Source organism: Podarcis melisellensis, assembly GCF_964234715.1.
Source record: "Podarcis melisellensis genome assembly, chromosome: 4".
Lineage (NCBI taxonomy): Eukaryota > Metazoa > Chordata > Lepidosauria > Squamata > Lacertidae > Podarcis > Podarcis melisellensis.
The window spans coordinates 80,917,945-80,930,151 of record NC_138531.1 but is presented as its reverse complement, the minus strand read 5'-3'; the positions used below and the strand labels follow the sequence as shown (position 1 = coordinate 80,930,151).

Sequence of the window (12,207 nt, the reverse complement as noted above, 5' to 3'; positions counted from 1 at the left end):
CTTCACCCCTGTCAGGACCTGGCACCTCTGATGTGGACAGTCCCCTGCAGCCCAGTGGTGGCTGGTGGAAGTAGGCCTGGGAGGTTGTTGTGGCAACCAGGCCTTGGGAAGAGGCCTGGCAGGGGAGTTGGGATTTTGTGGAGGGCTCCTTCGCAAATACCTTCCCTGTAGGAAAGGCATTTGTGATGGAGCATCTGGTACCCCACAGGATCAAATCCTCTGCTTACCAACCAGTGAGTAGTAGAGGATTCAGTTCTGTGGGGTTCTGCTTCTGCAGCATGTTCGCTGTAGGGAAAACTCTGGCAAAGCAGATCCCTGCAGCTTTCCTGCCCAATGTCCCCTGACAGTTCTGGATCGCTATGGGTGGCCTGAGCATAGAGATCCAGGGCTGTTTCTATCCAATTTAGTCAAAGCCCAGATCTCCCCCACACCTGAACCTGATTTGGCCTGGGCTTCAGGCTTCAGGCAAATATGGTGCATAGCTTTTGTTAATCTTGTGTCTTCCTGTTCAAATCCCATTGAAATATAGTCCACTAGCTTGAGGGTGGCACTGTGGTCTAAACCACTGAACCTCTTGGCTTGCTGATTGGAAGGTTGGCGGTTTGAATCCATGTGACGGGGTGAGCTCCTGTTGCTCTGTCCCACCTCCTGCCAACCTAACAGTTTACAAGCACACTAATGCGAGTAGATAAATAGCTACCACTGTGATGGGAAGCTAAATGGTGTTTCAATGCTGTTAAGTTGTGGGTGAACATATCAGACAACACAGCGATTCTTCAAACAGCTCTTGTTTATTCAGAAGCCAGAACAGAACTGAACTGAAGGGATCAGCCAGCCTGCTTATATAGAGCTCCAGTACAACATAACTGTAACAACTTTCTGTAACTATCCAATCACTGAATGTCACGATCCCTTATTTGCATATGTGGACTTGAACTATCTACAGTATCCCCCTGCTGGCCCAGGGTGAGAACTTCAGTACATAACAAATGCACTCTGGCACTCGTCATGGTGTCCCGTTGCACCAAAACCCATTTAGTCATGATGGCGACATGACCCAGAAAGCTGTCTGTGGACAAACGCCAGCTCCCTCAGCCTGAAGCAAGATGAGCACCGTATCCCATAGTCAAGTTAGATTGGATTTAACCATCCAGAGGTCCTTAACCTTTACCTTTTACCAGCTTGCCCTGATGCAGTAATGTACTCTTGTACAACTTGCATTAATTTCAGGGAGACTTGTACAGGAGAACCTCCAGGTGTATTGTGTTTTTGGATATAAATGAATCAGCTTTCATGGGTTATATTTCAGTTTGCCTGTGCCTCCTGCCATAGAATGATCCTAAAGGACGGCTTAGCGGTGAGTGAGCGTTTGTCATACAAATGAAATATTTAAGCTCCTTGTAAGTTCCAATAAAAGAAACAGTCCCTGCATTGTAGGAATGCAGTGTTTTAATCCCCTTTCTCTAGAATATGTATTTCCCAAGCACTGCACATCGACGTAAAACACATTAGTGCTAATGTCAGAACTCTTACAATCCACCTGGCATTAAAGAGCTGTAAAATGTTGCCATGTGGACTTTCTGGACAATATCATTTTAGAAACAACGTGTGCTATGGAATTAATTAACAGGGCTAACATGTATAAAACATACATTTTTATTGTTTCTTATGTACTATAAAATTTGCAAGAAAGACGGGCCTGGGAAAGCCAGGCCATCTTGCAAGGCATTGTGTTGGAAAGGGCTGGGCAAAAGCAGATGGAAAGTCTGAAAATGAAATGAGAACAGATGGGGAGTCTGATGGTGAAATTCAAACAGGAGTAATTTGGAATTTACATTGCTGAGCTCAGACATGCATTTATGGAGTTCTGATAAGGAGAAAGAGTTAAAATGTATAGGCTTCACTCTGATTCAGAATACCTCACAGAAACCTTGTGTCTCCACAATCCGGAAATCACATATATCCTTGGATATGTAGCAGTCAGTGGTGTAGTAGTGAATTTTGAACTTCAGCAGCTCATCAGGACCCACAATCCCAAGAAGTGCCCTAGCATGCAGGCAGCTATGTTGATTCAATACACACACACACACACACACACACACACACACACAGAGAGAGAGAGAGAGAGAGAGAGAGAGAGAGAGAGAGAGAGAGAGACTTCTCAAAGGGCACCAACATAATAATTCATTAGGGTTAGATGACAAACTTAGAGTAGATATTTATAGAATAAAGTCAACTTCTAAAAGATGGTTGAGCTTTAACAAAAAGACCTTCAGCCAGCTGAAATGCAACCCATTCACTTTCAATCTTGCAAAGAAGTCTTACCATTTAAACTCCTAGCATGAAGCAAGAATTCTACCAAAAAAAGGAAGAACAAGTACCTAGCCTTTGCTTGATTATTTCCCTTCTAGAAAAACACCGAACTTTACCAAAAAAATACCTTCAGCAAGTTGATGAATTACTAGCACTGTGCTAGATGCTCTATATATTTAATTGAATTTTTATTGCTTCCTTTATTTCTTATATGTTGGATTGCAATCCAACTCCATAGAAATAAAATTTAAAAATAACATAAATATTTAATGTGATGGATGTACCTGTCGTGCCCGTCCTGCTTACCTGCCAAGTGGACTACTGGGTTCTAGGGCCCATTCCACTGGACCCCTTTTTTCACAGCTGCTTCTGCTGTCCTTCCCAGATATGCCTCAGACCATCAGAATGAAGATTATGAGCCACTGGTTGACTGCAGACCACATTTTGGGAATCCCTGCTTTATGGCAGTACTTATCCATACTTCTGGAAGTTGACAAAGGAGTGATAATAGCCTGGGATAGTCAGGTGATACAGCTTCTTGATACAGGACCATTTGGGGATTGTCTGAACAGGAAAAATTCATGAGAGAAAAAGGTTGGGGTCTACCTTCCCACTATTTTCCACAGCCAACAAAGGATGATATAATCTAGGTGTGTTTGTGGTTATTCCAGATGGAGCCTTAATGAGGCAAAGTGATCATTTGGATATTGCAAACAGGTATCTTTCTTTTACTTACCAGGTTTTCCATGGAAAAGGTACCATAAATCTTGTTTAAATGCCGGGGTGTGGGTGTGTGTAGTTTGGCATTTGAATGCCCTTGATATCATGCTTAGCTTGGAAGACTGAGCAACCTGTATGTGTGGACAGAATGCAGTTTTTTAAGACAGACGAAGTCACTACTATTTTGTCTTCTTGTCTGTCTTATTGTTGAAATCAATGGCACCTGCTTTTAAGACACCCAGGTAGTATTTTATTTTATTTTTAAGATAGACTACAAAGCAGACATGTATAGGATTGTGCTGTTAGTCTCCAGATGGCTTGCTTTTAATGGTTTTATCTCTTTCATTACCATTTTATTGGCTTGCCCCTCCCTTTTCGTTTCTGGGCTGCTATTAGTGTTGTTGTTTTTTAAAGGGGTATACACATCTAGAAATAAATCAGCTGATAAATAGATGTCATTTGTGATGATCCACCTTGGGAGACGAAATACTGAATGGTACAAGACAATGTGTCAAAGTAAATGCAGATGTATAATTAACAGAGAACACCTACCTTCCTTGGGTGGGGTGGGTTATGGGAGAGTTTCCACTGCATCCAGAGATCTGCTGGCAAATAGTGTCTAGGTTAGGATGGCAGCTGGTTTATTGTTTGCCCCCTCCCATTGTGGCCAAAGGAAGGGAATTAACTACAGCAACTTCAGGGTTGGCATAGTTTTAGGTCCTGAGGGGAGCAAGAGAGCATAGGGTCCTGAGGATCAGTGGGGCTCCCTCCCCCAACTGCCCTTCCTTCCTTCCTTCCTTCCTTCCTTCCTTCCTTCCTTCCTTCCTTCCTTCCTTCCTCTCTACCTCCCCGCCAGTGCAAAGGGAGATCGGCTGCATCCTACTGTCCTCTCAGAGCCACCTTCCCAAACTGAATACTGTTACAGATTTAATGGAGGAGAATCCCCCTGAATCCTATAAATTAACAAATGCCAGGGTTTTGATTAATTGGGATATGGATTAAAGTGTAGCACTGTGCCAGCTAGGGAATTCAGAGAATTCCTGGGCTGGCTTATGCAAACCAGCCTCAATGGCCCATCAAAAGGTGTTGATGGGTCATTGAGGAGTGAGATGTTACCAAGATGACTTGTTTGAGGTTTTCTGGAAAGAAGGAAGAGGCACTGAGATCCACCTTTGGAGGAGACATACTGCAGGCTGCTTGCATTGCTACCTCTTGAAATGACCATGCTGTAAGATCTGGACTCCCTCTATGCAGACTGATGGTTTAAATAGGTGAATAAACCATACTTCCTAAAGCCACGGCAGTCCCTATTATCCCTATTATCCAAAGGGACACAGACCCTGTGTGTCTGCCTGGGACCCCATGGGCCAGCGGTTCTCAACCTGTGGGTCCCTAGATGTTGTTGGACTACAACTCCCATCATTCTTGTGCTCTGGCCTTGCTAGCTAGGGAAGATGGGAGTTGTAGTCCAACAACATCTGGGGACCCACAGGTTGAGAACTGCTGCCATGGGCTCTTGCCACCACTTGGCAGAGAGAGGAGCAGGCACATGGCTTTGGTAACGATATGATTACTCCCTAAAATAGTAATTGAAATATAGCTGTTGTTGAGCATAGAAACATAGAATGCTGCCTCACACTGAGTCAGACCGTTGACCCATCTAGCTTAGCACTACCTACACTGATTGGCAGCAGCTCTCCAGGGTTCTAGGCTGGGTTCTCTCCCAGCCCTACCTGGAAATGTGATGGATGGAACCTGGAGATTTACCAGGGATTCAGCCTGACACCTTCTGCATGCCAAGCAATTGATCCATACTGATAATTCTCATCTTCACAGAAAACAGAAAAGCACCTAAGGAAACAGATAAAATCTAAAACTTGGTTTTCTGCTGTGACCCTCAGGTGAGTGGACTCATCTAGCTATTCCAGCTTAGGGATCGCTAGCCCCAAATGTAAGAGGAGATTTGCAAATCTCCTTCCCCCTGCAGCTACAGACTCAGACTTTAAATCCAAGGTAATTTGGTGGGTTTATTCCATTACAAATTAAATTGTTTATGATGCTTTATGAAACACCCATTTCAGCGTGCACAAAAATGGAATGCTGTATTTACGAGGCAGTACATATGAGAGGCAGTATTTCAGAGTTATGGCATACCAAAAATATACCTTTGTCATTAGGGAATTGTTACAGCAAGCGACTGGAAATAGCCAAAACTGGAAGGTCCTAATAACAAAGTAAAGTTTAACAATGCATTATTCTCTGGTGGTCCAGCAAAAAAGAAAAACAAAACGTGGCTGTCCAGTCATCCATTTGCTCTGCTACTGCTTGGTCCAAATCTCCTCTGAGTGCCTGCTTTGGCAATGCCCTCCTGCCTCTTGTCTTCCATTGGAAATAGAAGAAGAAGAAGAGTTTGGATTTGATATCCCGCTTTATCACTACCCAAAGGAGTCTCAAAGCGGCTAACATTCTCCTTTCCCTTCCTCCCCCACAACAAACACTCTGTGAGGTGAGTGGGGCTGAGAGACTTCAGAGAAGTGTGACTGGCCCAAGGTCACCCAGCAGCTGCATGTGGAGGAGCGGGGAAGCGAACCCGGTTCACCAGATTACGTGTCTACCGCTCTTAACCACTACACCACACTGGCTCTCCACCACACTGGTGGAGTCTGCTCCAGTGCCCCAGAAGCTCTGTGCCTGGTGCGACTCACTGGTCATACTCTCTTAAAACTGCCTCTGATACCTGGCATCTAGGTTGTGTGGCTTCCCCTGGGCATCCCCCCACTGCACTGAGGAAACCTACACAATAGTCTGTGCATAGGCTTCTGCGAGAGCTGGGTCCTGCAAAGATGGAGGATTTGGGACTGGGGATACAGTTTTAATGTTCCTTGATATTGTTTTCTGAAGGGAATGGACAGGAATGATGGCAGATGTAGTCAAACAACACCTGAAATTTCATAGGTTCCCTACCCTGGTTTATGGTGAAGCAATCACTCACGTGACAATGTAATCTGCACCGGAATACTCCAGGCTTTGCTGAAGAAGGATGCAATCACAATGCTAGAACAATGCATGCCATCAAGGATGCCGGTGCCATTCCTGCCAGAAATAGATCCGGTCTCACAATTCTGCTTTGATCCTGTAAAGCTGGTGCAGAGAAGTCCAAGAAATTGCAGGCAAGCCCCAGTACAGAGTGGTGATTGCTCTCATCACTGCTCAGGATGCCACTCACAAAACATTTTGAGAGGGGTTCCCCCTCCAACCTTGACATTGTGAAGACCTCACGACAATGTGAAAGATGCAAAGGGAATGCTTTGTAGCCAACAATGCAGGAACAAACTCAATTGTATCATGGAACCAAACACAAGGAACATGACTGACTTCAATAAAAGCAAGCCCCCAGACATGAATAGTCCTTTTCTTTCATTTTGTAGAAACGTAATAACACTGAGATTTGCAAGAAAGGGCGGGGGGAGAGAGAGAGAGAAAAGAAAGAGAAAAGCTAGGTTAATAGCATTGTGGTGACGACAGATGGCAGCTGGTAGGGTTCCCTGAAAGAGAAGTAATGTACCCTGACACAGCTCTGATGCAGCCCTAGAAGAATTTATCCCAGAAATATTGGGACCACACATGTACTGTGATTACACTTAAGTTAAATTCCTTTCTCTGTCTGCCTGTTTCAAATGCTCCAGTGTTTGAATTTCATTCCCTACGTGGTTCTCTCCCCAGCCCACAACCCTCTCTGCTCACATATATCCCAATTCCGGGACTGACCTGTTTCACATCATTTCCCAGGTCTTTCTAGACCTTCCAAAAACTGAAGACAATTAGGGTTGGATCGGGACTAATGAAATCAGCGAGACTCGCACGAGAGTTTGGCACTGGAAACGGACCATCCAATCCGAAGCTGGAATGGCTTTTGTAATTCCAGGATGTCTCAGTCAATTCGTGGTAGTTGACTGGTATTGAACATGTGCTTGAACCCTCATAATGATTCTTGTTTGTCTGTATGGAAGATGGAGAGAGAGGTATGTGTAGAAACGAGCCTGCAGTACAAAGGTAAATTCCATGTTTGTTGCTCCAGCCACTTTTGCTCTGGTCCTGTCCACTATTGGCATGTGCCCCCCCCCCCCCCGTGAAAGAAATCCCATCACCAGCCTCAAGTTGCCTCAGACTGTCTTTTAAAGAAGCATTGACAGAAATTCCCTTGGCAAAGAGATTCTCTCTCTCTAAAAAAGGGTCAGGAACGTAACCATTTCTGCAGTTGTCTTTTTTATTATGATGATAATAAGGATATCGCTTCCTGAACCCCCCACTGCTGCTGCCCCCCCGCCTCCACTGCCAAAAATATCCTTAGATAATTCTTCTGCCACCCACTGTACCACCAGCACTGTACTTTTATGTTGTCATATTTTGAATTGGAACTCGGGTGAAACACACAAATAAAACCAACACACAATGTGATGATTAATAAGTCAGACACAAATATTTGGATGGCTTTTAGCACGAGCATCTGTTTTGCTTCACAAGCACACTATATTGGAGTTGACAGAGGGGGGAAAACACTTCTTTAGTAATTTGCACTATCCAGCTTTAATGCAATCATCAAATGCACCTCTGACTCAAACACTAGAGTAGCGTGAGGAATTTCTTGCTTGAACTAGAGCTGGGCTTGTTTTTCTTTGTACCAGGAAAGTGCATAGCCAAATGAACTTGGGAGGCAAATATAGTCTTGGGGTCATTACACCTGATGTGCTGCTTTCTGAATTAAAGAGCAATCTTCCATTAGAAATGTCCATCCTATTTAGGGTGTGATACTTCTATACCATGAGTTGTTCACGCTCCCCACCTCTGCACCAGACTTATTTCCTTCCTCCTCAAGCTCCAGTTGTATGTTTACCTTTGCAGGTGCATGCCTGGAAGGCAGCACAAAGAAAACCATTATTGATTTACAAGATAAAAGCACAAATAAATTGTTAGCATGAAAACAAAATAACCCCCTCTATTATAAACACATTTATAAGCCCATAGAATATTAATCAGCCAAAGGCCTGGTTGAAGTGGAACATTTTTGCCTGGTGCCTAAAGATATATAATAAAGGTGCCAGGATGAACCTCCCTTGGGAGAGCATTCCACAAATGGAGAGCCATTGCAGAAAAGGTCTGTTCTTGTGTTGCCACCCTCTGGACTTCTTGTGGAGGAGGCACGCGAAAAAGGGCCTCGGAGGATGACTGCAGAGCCCAGGTTGTTTTACTTGGGGAGCAGCATTCCTGGAGGTACTGCGGTCCTAACCATGAGGTGGGGTGAAGTTGCCACAGAAAATCAGCTGATAGGAAAAAGAGGTACAGCGCCCCTGCGACTTCTCTAGGGAAAATGCTGCTCTTTGCAATGCCTATTGGGTCTTTGCAACATGCATTTGCATGTCGTGTCACGTGCATGTCATGTGTCATCTGTCCATGGTGCTAGCTTAATTGTGTCAGGTGTCAGTCCCAACTTCTGACAAGTTGGTTGGGGCAAGGGGCTTGGGGTCAGGCAAGGATTGGTATGACTTGGCAGGGATGCAGGTGGAGGCTGGAGGCAAAGACAAGGGCATCATTTCTATTGGTTAACCTTTTGGAAAGAAGGTCATTATAACTAGATATAATATGATATCATAATGATCAGCTCAAAATGGTGGGTATTTATTTATTTATTTATTTATTTAAGCATCAGTATACTGCATATTGTCTTTGTCCATGGAGTTTTCTTGGCAGGGATATTGGAGTGGCTTGCCGGTTCCTGCTCCAGGTGGATCACGTTTGGTCAAAACTCTCCACTATGACCTGTCCGTCTTAGGTGTCCCTGCATGGCATAGCTCACAGCTTCTCTGAGTTATTCAAGCCCCTTCGCCACGGCAAGGCAGTGATCCTTGATGGGGACAGATCATGAAGCTGAGGCTCCAATACTTTGGCCACCTCATGAGAAGAGAAGACTCCCTGGAAAAGACCCTGATGTTGGGGAAATATGGAGGGCACAAGGAGAAGGGGACGACAGAGGACGAGATGGCTGGACAGTGTTCTCGAAGCTACCAGCATGAGTTTGACCAAACTGCGGGAGGCAGTGCAAGACAGAAATGCCTGGTATGCTCTGGTCCATGGGGTCATGTAGAGTCGGACATGACTAAATGACTAAACAACAACAACAATATTGCAAACTCAGGTAAAATATCAAGGCAGTGTGCTCCACATAGTAAAATATAAAACACGATTAAAAACAATGCAAAAATAATCATTGAAATGACAGGCTAATTCATAAAATTTGAACAGCTAAATCGTAACAATGTTTACTGAGGAGCAAGTCTCATTGAGTTCAGTGGGGTTTGCTTAGGATTCAGCCTGCATAGGATTGCGCTCTGCAGCCTTTTCTGTTTCTGTGTCACTGCTTGCTTTCCAAGATACAGTGGCCCCGCTTGTAAGTGTGACCTACATTATCATTATATAATGGGATGAAATTAAGGGTAATTGACGCTGATCATCGGGGCAAAAATGTCCAACAATGAGGTCTATTTGAATTGTCAAATCTCTTTTGGGAAAGCAATGAAAGACTCGGCGCTGGAGCATTTAAAGTTGCCCTGGACAAATAATGTAAAGTGGGAAATACTGTTGCATTGGCTGGGGAAGAAGGTAAATGATTTTTTTTCTTTCTCCACATAAGTACATAGAGCCTTTTAAACCCTTCCCCCACTTGCATAACTTTCTGAAAAATTCTTCTACTCTGTGCTAAGCTGATGAGAGGTTGTAATTAAATATTGTTAAGTATTGGCGATCGTTAGCATTCCTGGGGCTTTCCTGCATGCTTTGTTTATGCAACATGGAATTGAGAAACGTTTCTTTCAGCCTTTATGAAATATTGGCAGTGTCATCTCTCATAACCGTCAGGCTGTCAATTATTTGACAAAATGTGCTGATGATTGTAACTGGGCTGCAACTGGTTCCAGTGCCAGAATACTATTAGCATGTAGCCTTTTCTGCTTAGAGGACAAAGAAGGCACTCTGGGAGCCTCTCGGGATATTGCCACATGGCATACTCTAAAGTTTCTAGACTGCTGTATTTGGAATCTACTTAATACTGAGAAATGTTGCTTCTTCGATCCCAAAAGATAGGCTGCAGTATTGATGTCCAGTAATGTAATTTATTGAGCCACCTTCTGTCAGTTTTTTGAGATATTAACTTGCTCAACACACCAGTTCAGCTGCACTTTCTTGTGCTTTTCATCCGTGCCTGAAGAAGGGCTTTGTGAGGCTCATATGATTGTATACGGTTCCTCTGAAAGAAGTTATTTCCATATAAAGAAAGTCTTAAACAGCTTGGGCTTTGATGCTCTGCAAAGAGATGGTTAGTACAGAACACGATAGAGACTTGTAAGATTATATGTGGCTAGAAGAGAATGAATAGGAGAAAATTTTCACTCTAAAAATGCACATCTACTATGATGACTGGATAACAGTTCTCAGACTATAAAAAGTGCATCTTTAGGGGTGGCTGGCTGTCCAGAGGTTGCTCACATGACCCCTATTAGCCATGCTGACTGAAGATAATGGAAGTTGTTTAGGGGACCACAGGTCAGCCTGAGTGAAAGCTTCACTAACATATTGTTATGAGTTGGGGGGGGGGTCAGTTTGGATGAAACCTTGAGTCCCATTCCAACTTTCAATCCCGTATCGATGAGAGTAGAACAGCCCAGTTCCTTATGTTTAGGTAGTGGCTTTGCTTGGCTAGTTAAGTACCACCATTTAGCATATCCAAAGAAGTTGCCCTGTGCCATAAAGGTGAATGGGTGGGCCTTTCCTCACCTTCTCACCTGGCTGATAGTAGAAGAGAAACAGCCAGAGTTGTGTGTTTGAGCTGGAGGACACAGAGCCATGTCTTGCTCTATGCTGCTCCGTGCTGGGTTTTGGGGATCCCCTGGAAACCTAAAGGGGAATCATGATCTGTAGGAGTGTTAATGATGTGAGCCCATCCATGCAAGTTGTATATCTGTGTAAATGAAACCCCATCGCTTAAGACACTTCCACTGACCTTCATTCCAAGAAAACAGAACCTATGTAAGTACAGGTTGACAGGACAACTGAAGAGGAGAGACAACATCAGAACTAGAATCAGATTGTTCAACATTAGCTAACAAGGCATATGGACAACCAATGAGAAATTTGCCCCTTGTCTCACTGGGCATCTTTTTATACATAAGACAGTACAACATTCAGTCTGGCTAGATGATTCTCAGTTGTACCAGTTTGGAGGAAGAGGCTGATTATAACCAGGTAACCGGCCCAAAACTAACAAAATGAATTTCAGTGGGGACAATTGTAAGGTTCTCCACTTAGGCAGGAAGAACCAGCTGCACAAATATAAGATGGGGGACATATGACAAGGATCTAGGGGTCTTAGCAGACCACAAGCTTAACATGGGTCAACAGTGTGATGCAGCAGCAAAAAGAAAAGCTAATGCTATTCTAGGCTACATCAACAAAAGTATAGTGTCCAGATCAAGGGAAGTAATAGTCACTGGTGGAGGAAGAGGAGTGTGCACTGGTAATAGTACTGCTCTATTCTGCCTTGGTCAGACCACAACTGGAATACTGTGTCCAATTCTGGGCACCACAATTTAAGAAGCTGGAATGTGTGCAGAGGAGGGTGACCAAGATGATCAAGGGTCTAGAAACTAGGCCTTATGAGGAATGGTTGAAGGAGCTGGGTATGTTTAGCCTAGAAAAGAGGAGCCTGAGAGGAGATATGATAGCCATCTTCAAATATCTTAAGGGCTGTCCCATGGAAGAGGGAGCATGTTTGTTTTCTCCTGCTTGGAAATAGGTGCAGGATAGGATGAAGTACAAGAGGAGGGCAAGGAGGGGGAGGGGAGAGAAAGACCCTAGAAGGGGTTCTCACCAAGGGCCAGTTTTTCAAAACAACCTCAGTGGTGTCTTTGTGGTTAGCCTCCATCTGAAAAAAAATATATCATTGAGCCATTGTAGTTCGCAGACGAATTGGGCATGCAAAATTGACAAGAGGCAAGCACTTATATTCAAGGCTATCCGCCTATGAGGGTTAACATTAGCCGGTTGGACGTTTCTTTCAGACAGGCCCTTCACAGATAGAAATACACACACACACACACACACACCTCATGACCTTCAGGGATT

The 12,207-nt window shown here is 44.1% G+C and overlaps 1 long non-coding RNA gene across 1 annotated transcript; it reads left to right on the top strand.

The window, feature by feature from the left end:
- The first annotated feature begins 205 nt into the window (after nt 1-205).
- Nucleotides 206-6,418, top strand: LOC309369017. The gene is made up of 3 exons (XR_014168013.1): nt 206-233; nt 4,870-4,934; nt 5,989-6,418. It is a non-coding gene; the product is annotated as an uncharacterized lncRNA (long non-coding RNA).
- The last annotated feature ends 5,789 nt before the right edge of the window (nt 6,419-12,207 follow it).